Source organism: Triticum urartu, chromosome 4A (assembly GCF_056163025.1).
Source record: "Triticum urartu cultivar PI428250 chromosome 4A, HENAU_Tu73, whole genome shotgun sequence".
NCBI classification, from domain to species: Eukaryota; Viridiplantae; Streptophyta; class Magnoliopsida; order Poales; family Poaceae; genus Triticum; species Triticum urartu.
In genome coordinates this window covers 371764480-371771916 of record NC_141876.1, presented here as the reverse complement: position 1 = coordinate 371771916, position 7437 = coordinate 371764480, and positions in this window count along the sequence as shown.

Here is a 7437-nt window from a genome sequence, read left to right as displayed (position 1 = left end):
CAGCTTGCGGCGGGGCTGGCGGCTGGCGCTGGCGCGCAAGGCGGCTGGCGGTCTGGCCAGCTGGGCCTTGGCCCAGGCGGGGCGCTGGCTCTCTCTCTTTTTTTTAAATAGTTTCGCGCGCAGAAAACAAAGAAAAAGAAAACTAAACGGACTCCACAATTCCTAAAGTAAATTTTCCCCGACTCCTAAAACTGAGTCGAACAAAATGAACTTTACTCCGGACCTAAAATGCAATTTTTGAAAACACGCATTTTTCCCTATCCAAATAAAAAGCAAACAAAACTCCGGCAAAAACCAAAATTTGATTTATTCATTAAATCTTCATTTTTCCTAAATTTGGGAAAGTCATATTATTCCCTCTCTCATTTTTGATATAAGAAAATAATTGAAGATGAAATATATAAATCAAATGATCCTCTTTTCCAACATTTGAGAGAACTCAAATATGAAAATAACGAAATCTCCAACTCTCTCCGTGGGTCCTTGAGTTGCGTGAAATTTCTAGGATCAACCAAAATGCAAGAAAATATGCTATGCATGATGATCTAGTGTATAACATTCCAAATTGAAAATTTGGGATGTTACAAACCTACCCCCCTTAAGATGAATCTCGCCCTCGAGATTCGGGTTGGCTAGAAAATAGGTGAGGGTAGTCTTTGAGCAAATCTTCTTCTCTCTCCCAGGTGGCTTCATCCTCTGAATGGTGGTTCCACTGAACTTTGCAAAACTTGATAGCCTTGCTGCAGGTAACTCTGCTGGTAAACTCGAGAATCTTGATTGGTTTCTCCTCATACGTTAAGTCATCCTTCAACTGAATCGCTTCAAGCGGCACGGTATCTCTTAGCGGTATCTCCGCCATCTCGGCGTGACATTTCTTCAGCTGAGAAACATGGAATACATCATGAACTCCTGACAGCTCCTCTGGTAATTCCAACTTATAAGCGACTTCTCCCATACGTTGCAAGATCCTATACGGTCCAACGAAACGCGGTGCTAATTTTCCCTTAACTCCAAAGCGCCTAACTCCTCGAAGTGGGGATACTCGGAGATAAACTCTGTCTCCAGTTTCGTAAACTGTCTCCTTGCGTTTAGAATCTGCGTAGCTCTTCTGCCTGGACTGGGCTACCTTGAGCCTATCACGAATCAACTTAACTTTCCATTCAGACTCCTTAATCAAATCTGGTCCAAAGAATTGATGATCTCCAACTTCGTCCCATGACAACGGTGTCCTGCACCTTCTTCCGTATAAAGCATCGAAAGGTGCCATCTTCAAACTCGTTTGGTAACTGTTGTTATAAGAAAACTCCGCATACGGCAAGTTATCGTCCCAGCTAGATCCATAATCTAGTGCACAAGCTCTCAGCATATCTTCCAAAATCTGATTGACTCTCTCGGTCTGTCCATCTGTCTACGGATGAAAAGTTGTGCTGAACTCTAGTCTGGTTCCTAAAGTTTCATGCAACTGATTCCAAAACTTTGAGGTAAATTGGGTTCCTCTATCTGATACGATACTCCTCGGAACTCCATGCAAACATATGATCCTAGTCATGTATATCTTTTCCAACTTAGCACTGGTGTAAGTAGTCTTAACTGGAATAAAATGTGCTACCTTTGTCAAACGATCAACTACTACCCATATCGAGTCATAGCCTGCTTTCGTCCTGGGTAGTCCTGTGATAAAATCCATGCCTATCTTATCCCACTTCCATTCGGGTATCGACAATGGTTGTAACAATCCTGCTGGCTTCTGATGCTCTGCCTTTACTCTCTGACATACGTCACAAACTGCTACATATGCTGCAATATCCTTCTTCATTCCGGTCCACCAGAATGTTTCCTTCAAATCCAAATACATCTTGGTATTCCCTGGGTGAATCGAATACGGTGAATCATGTGCCTCTTGCAAAATCAACTTCCTGATCTCCGGGTCATTGGGCACATAAACACGGTCCTCAAACCATAAGGTATCGTGCTCATCCTCACGAAATCCCTTTGCTTTTCCTTCGCTCAATTTCTCTTTTATAGCAGCAATCTCCTTGTCAGATTTCTGAGCTTCTCTGATTTTATCCATCAATGTTGACTGAATCTCCAATGCTGCTACATAGCCTCTCAAAACTATTTCCAAACATAGCTCACGAAGGTTTTCTGCTAACTCCTTGGGTATTTTCCCCGTCATTAGAGTATTGACATGGCTCTTACGGCTCAATGCGTCAGCTACTACATTAGCTTTTCCGGGATGGTAATGCAATCTCATGTCATAATCCTTGATGAGCTCCAACCATCTCCTTTGTCGGAGGTTCAACTCCTTCTGAGTGAAAATGTACTTCAAACTCTTGTGATCCGTGTACACCTCACAATGATTTCCAATGAGGAAATGTCTCCACGTCTTCAACGCATGCACTACGGCTGCTAACTCCAAATCATGCGTGGCATAATTCAACTCATGAGGCTTCAGTTGTCGTGAAGCATACGAAACAACTCTTCCTTCCTGCATAAGCACTGCTCCAAGTTCTCGACGTGAAGCGTCGCAATACACCTCATAATCCTTGGTCTGATCTGGCAAAATCAATACTGGTGAGGTAACCAAGCATTTCTTCAACTCCTGGAAACTAGCCTCACACTTCTCAGTCCAATTGAACTTAGTATCCTTCTTCAACAATTCAGTCATAGGCTTTGCAATCTTTGAGAAATTCTCAATGAATCTCCGGTAGTATCCTGCGAGTCCAAGAAAACTCCGGATCTCTCCAACTGTCGTTGGTGCTTCCCATTCGGTTACGGTCTCAACCTTTGTGGGGTCAACTGCTATACCCTCTCCAGATATAACGTGTCCGAGGAATCCAACTTCCTTCAACCAAAACTCACAGTTGCTGAATTTGGCATATAACTGATGTTCCCTTAGTTTCTCCAAAACCAAATGCAAATGTTCCTTATGCTCCTCTTCATTCTTTGAATAAACCAAAATGTCATCAATGAACACTACGACGAACTTATCCAAAAACTCCATAAACACTTTGTTCATCAGGTTCATAGAATAGGCAGGTGCGTTAGTCAATCCAAATGACATAACGGTATACTCATACAGTCCATATCTCGTGGTGAATGCTGTCTTAGGTATGTCCTGCTCTCGAATCTTCAACTGATGGTACCCTGATCGCAAATCAATCTTGGAAAACATTTTAGCTCCTTGCAACCGATCAAACAGATCATTGATCATTGGCAGTGGGTACTTGTTCTTGATGGTTACTTCATTCAATCCCCGATAATCTACAACCATCCTTAATGATCCATCCTTCTTTTCCACTAGAAGTACGGGTGATCCCCAAGGCAAAGAACTTGGGCGAATGTAACCTTTATCCATTAACTCCTTAATCTGATTCTTAATTTCCACCAAATCCTTTGCTGGCATCCGGTACGGTCGCTTCGATATTGGGCCTGTACCTGGCAATAACTCAATCAAAAACTCAATGTCTCTATCCGGTGGCATGCCTGGCAATTCCTCAGGAAATACATCGGGAAAATCCTTTACCACTGGTACTTCCTCCTGCACAACTCCTGATAAGGAATTTACTTGTGTCCTGTTTGGCACATGCCGGGATACATACTTGATCCTTCTTCCTTCTGGTGTGGAAGCAAAATTGTCTTACTGGCGCAATCGATGTTTCCTCCATACATCGACAGCCAATCCTTACCAAGAATCACATCCAGACCTTGGGATTCCAGAATAATTAAATCCGTTGGGAAAACATGCCTTCCTACACTTAATGGCACTTGAAAACATCCTTGTCTGGCCATGTACTCTGCTCCTGGTGAGCTTACTAGCATAGGTGTTTTAAGAATCCTAGTGGGCAGGCTATACTTTTCCACAAATCCCCTTGATATGTATGAATGCGATGCACCAGTATCAAAAAGAACGAGTGCAGTAAATGACTTAACCAAAAACTTACCTATTACTGCATTAGGCTGATCTTCAATCTCCTCCACATTAACGTGGTTCACCTATCCCCTATTGAAAGGGTTCGGCTTCTTCCTAGAGCTTCCATTGCCATTTCCATTCTGGCCTTCAGGACATTCATTTGCATAATGCCCTGGCTTCGAACACTTATAGCAAGTGACATGGCTCAAGTCCTTTTTGGCTGGGGTGGATGGGGTGGTCCGGTTCTGGCCGTTGCTTCCTCCATTCCCATTACCATTCTTGTGGCCATTATGGTTGTGCGAGCTACCTCCTCCATGGGTATGCTGAAACTGAAATCCCGGTTTAGGGGCAAAACGGGGCTTCTGCTGGGCTCCAGAACTATACTTCCCCTGTCCATACTTCCTCTTACGGTTCTCAATCTGCTGTTGCTTTCCTTCAATCATGATGGCACGATCTACCAACTCCTGGTAGTTGTTGAAACTTGCTACCATCAACTGCATGCTTAGTTCATCATTCAATCCTTCCAGAAACTTCTCCTGCTTAGCTGCATCCGTAGCAACGTCATCTGGGGCATAACGTGCTAACTTGCTGAAGTCGTCAACGTACTGGCCAACTGTCCTTCCTCCTTGGCGTAAGTTGCGAAACTCACGCTTCTTTATGGCCATAGCTCCTGCTGAAACATGGGCAGTGCGGAAAGCATGCTGAAACTGATCCCATGTGACAGTGTCAACTGGGTAAGTGGCTGTGAAATTCTCCCACCATGCTGCCGCGGGTCCGTCAAGCTGGTGTGCGGCAAACTTCACTTTCTCACCATCCGTACGTCCTTCAGTGGTCAACTCCCTTCCTATCTTGTGGATCCAATCGTCTGCTACTATCGGCTTGGTGCTACTGGAAAACACCGGCGGAATCAGCCTAAGGAAACGGGCTAAGTGGTCAACAGGTGGTGGTGGTGGTGGGTTGTTGTTGTTGTTCTGCTGGTTCTGGACTAACATCTGCATCAATTGATTCTGCTGCTGGATCAACTGAATGAGCTCCGGTGGAAATCCATTGTCACGTCTCGGAGGCATCTGAGGGTTTTGAAAAGACGAGAATTAAGAATAGAGTGAGGTCTAAAGGGAAAACACTACCCAAATGCACATGAGCAAATGCACACAAAATTCACTTCATTCAATCAAACAAGGGCTTACAATCGGTCTAAAACTATCGCAAAAGTGCTCGACTATAATGTTTACATGGGGGAAATACTACTACTATCTGGTGGTCATCTAGAAATTTGAACCGGTGGAAGACTCCATGATATCTGCTCCAGCTTCGTCTTCAAAGTCGGGTTCACTTGGATCCGAATCGGTGTCGTCGATGATGATGTAGTTGTCCGGACATGCGACGTACTCGTCTTCCTCCGTGGATGCTAACTTCCTCTTGAGTTCTTCAATCTCCTGCTTAAGATCGCCATTGTGCCTTGCTAGAGCTACGATCTCGTCCATGTAGTCCTTGCGTGTAGACTTCAGTTCTCCTTCTAGCTCGATGATCCTTGCCTTCGCATTCTTCAACTCTATCATGTCATTGCACATCTGGTTCTCGTGGCGGCGAATGTGCTGGTTTAACTCCTGGATGAAAGATGCAATGGATCTATCCTTCTTGGTGCTGACTAACTCCCATTGTTCATCTCGGCGTCTGCAAATCTGGTAGATAGTGTCCTTAAGGTCTTCTTGATAAACTTCTCCAATGCGTCCTATGGTGATATGAGCTGCCATGCTCCTTCCCAGACTCCAGGTTGGTGCATTGAAAACACTATCTATGGGCTTCGTGATTGGCGTGAATGTTCTTCCCGGAACGTGAGCTTGAATCTTCCAGCGCTCCTCTTCAGGCAGAGTGGCGTTGAAAGTTCCCGTGAAGCTTGGTAATCCAATGTTCAGGTACTTGGTGACTTCCTTCAAGTGCAATCCAAAAGGTGTGCCTTCATCCGGTTGAGCGTACTTAATCTTCGCGTGCGTCATCCTAAAAGAGTAGAAAAGATGAGGAGTTAGAAATTGAGAAGAGAATGGTGATCTATGGCTTTAACTTAGTGGTCGTGTCCTACAGTCATCGTGTGCTCTGATACCATCTCTGTAGCGACCCGACCCGAATGGATCAAGCGCTCTGTGCTCAGGTGTCATCCCTGGATCAGTAATGCTGACACCACATAGTACATCGAAGGATTTATAGCAGAGTGGCAATCACACACTTATTACATCGTTGTCTCAAAGAGAACTTATTACAATAAATATGGCTTAAGGCCATCTAGTGTCGATAACAGCCGAAGACTCGGAAGATAAATGGGTCCATCAACTCCAGTGGCATCACTGAGTATAGAACCACGACCTAAAAGCACCTTACTCGTCATCTGAAAAGTCTGCAACATGAAAGTTGCAGCCCCAAAACGGGTCAGCACATGGAATATGCTGGCAATGTAACACATAGAGAGTAACGGAATGAAACAGCTATACTATATGCATATATGGCTGGTGGAAAGCTCTATGGTTACAGTTTTGCGTAAAGCCAGTTTTTCCCTACTGCAAAGGAATAAATTTATTTAACTATCATGGTGGTTGTGAAACATCGAGAATGGTTGACAGCATTCCGATCCCAATTAAGTGAACAATTAAAACCCAACAACATTAATTAGAAGTAACATGATGAGATTCACATGATATTCAAGTACTAGACACTCAAGTTGTCCATAACCGGGGACACGGCTAATCATGATTAGTTTATACACTCTACAAAGGTTTGCGCACATTTCCCCACAAGACTCGATCGCCTCCGTTGGATTTCTCGCACTACATGGTGTTTGAGAAACGGATGACCGAGACATAGCCTTTCAGAAGCGCTAGCACCTTACGATCGGGTAGACCGGTACACCTACATCCCCTACATCTGCTAGTCTACCACTGTAAGAGTTCGCACAACTTAGTCAACTATGCCAGAGCCCATAATGGCTTGTGGCTGCACACGAAAGTTTCTAGCATGAAAGATCTTATGATCCCTTTGAGCCTGGGTGGCGGTCCAAAATAAAAACAGGCAAGTCCTGATAGACATCAGGTGCCTCAATCCACCCAGATGTGTGTTTAAGTTGCCACCTTAGATAAACCATTAAATTATCAACTCACATCTGTCATGGATATCACTCACCCAATCCACGTCTACTAGCATAGCATGGCATAATAAGCAAACATAGAAGTAACTCCCAAAGGTTTCATAATAAACAGGTAATAGGTACTACCTCTTCTACTTCCCATCCCACAATTTAATTAGATCCTAATCATGCAATGTAAGAGGATTGATCTAATGCAATAAAACATGGGTTGTAGAAAAGGTATGATCAAAGTGTTACTTGCCTTGCTGATGATCCGCGAGACCTAGGGAATCGAAGTAACAGGCGGCGCAATCCGGTGATCTATCGCAGACAAACAACAAGCATACAATAAGTACTCATCTAATGCACAGGTAAAACTCAAATAGAAGATCTAACCAGAAAGTTCAAC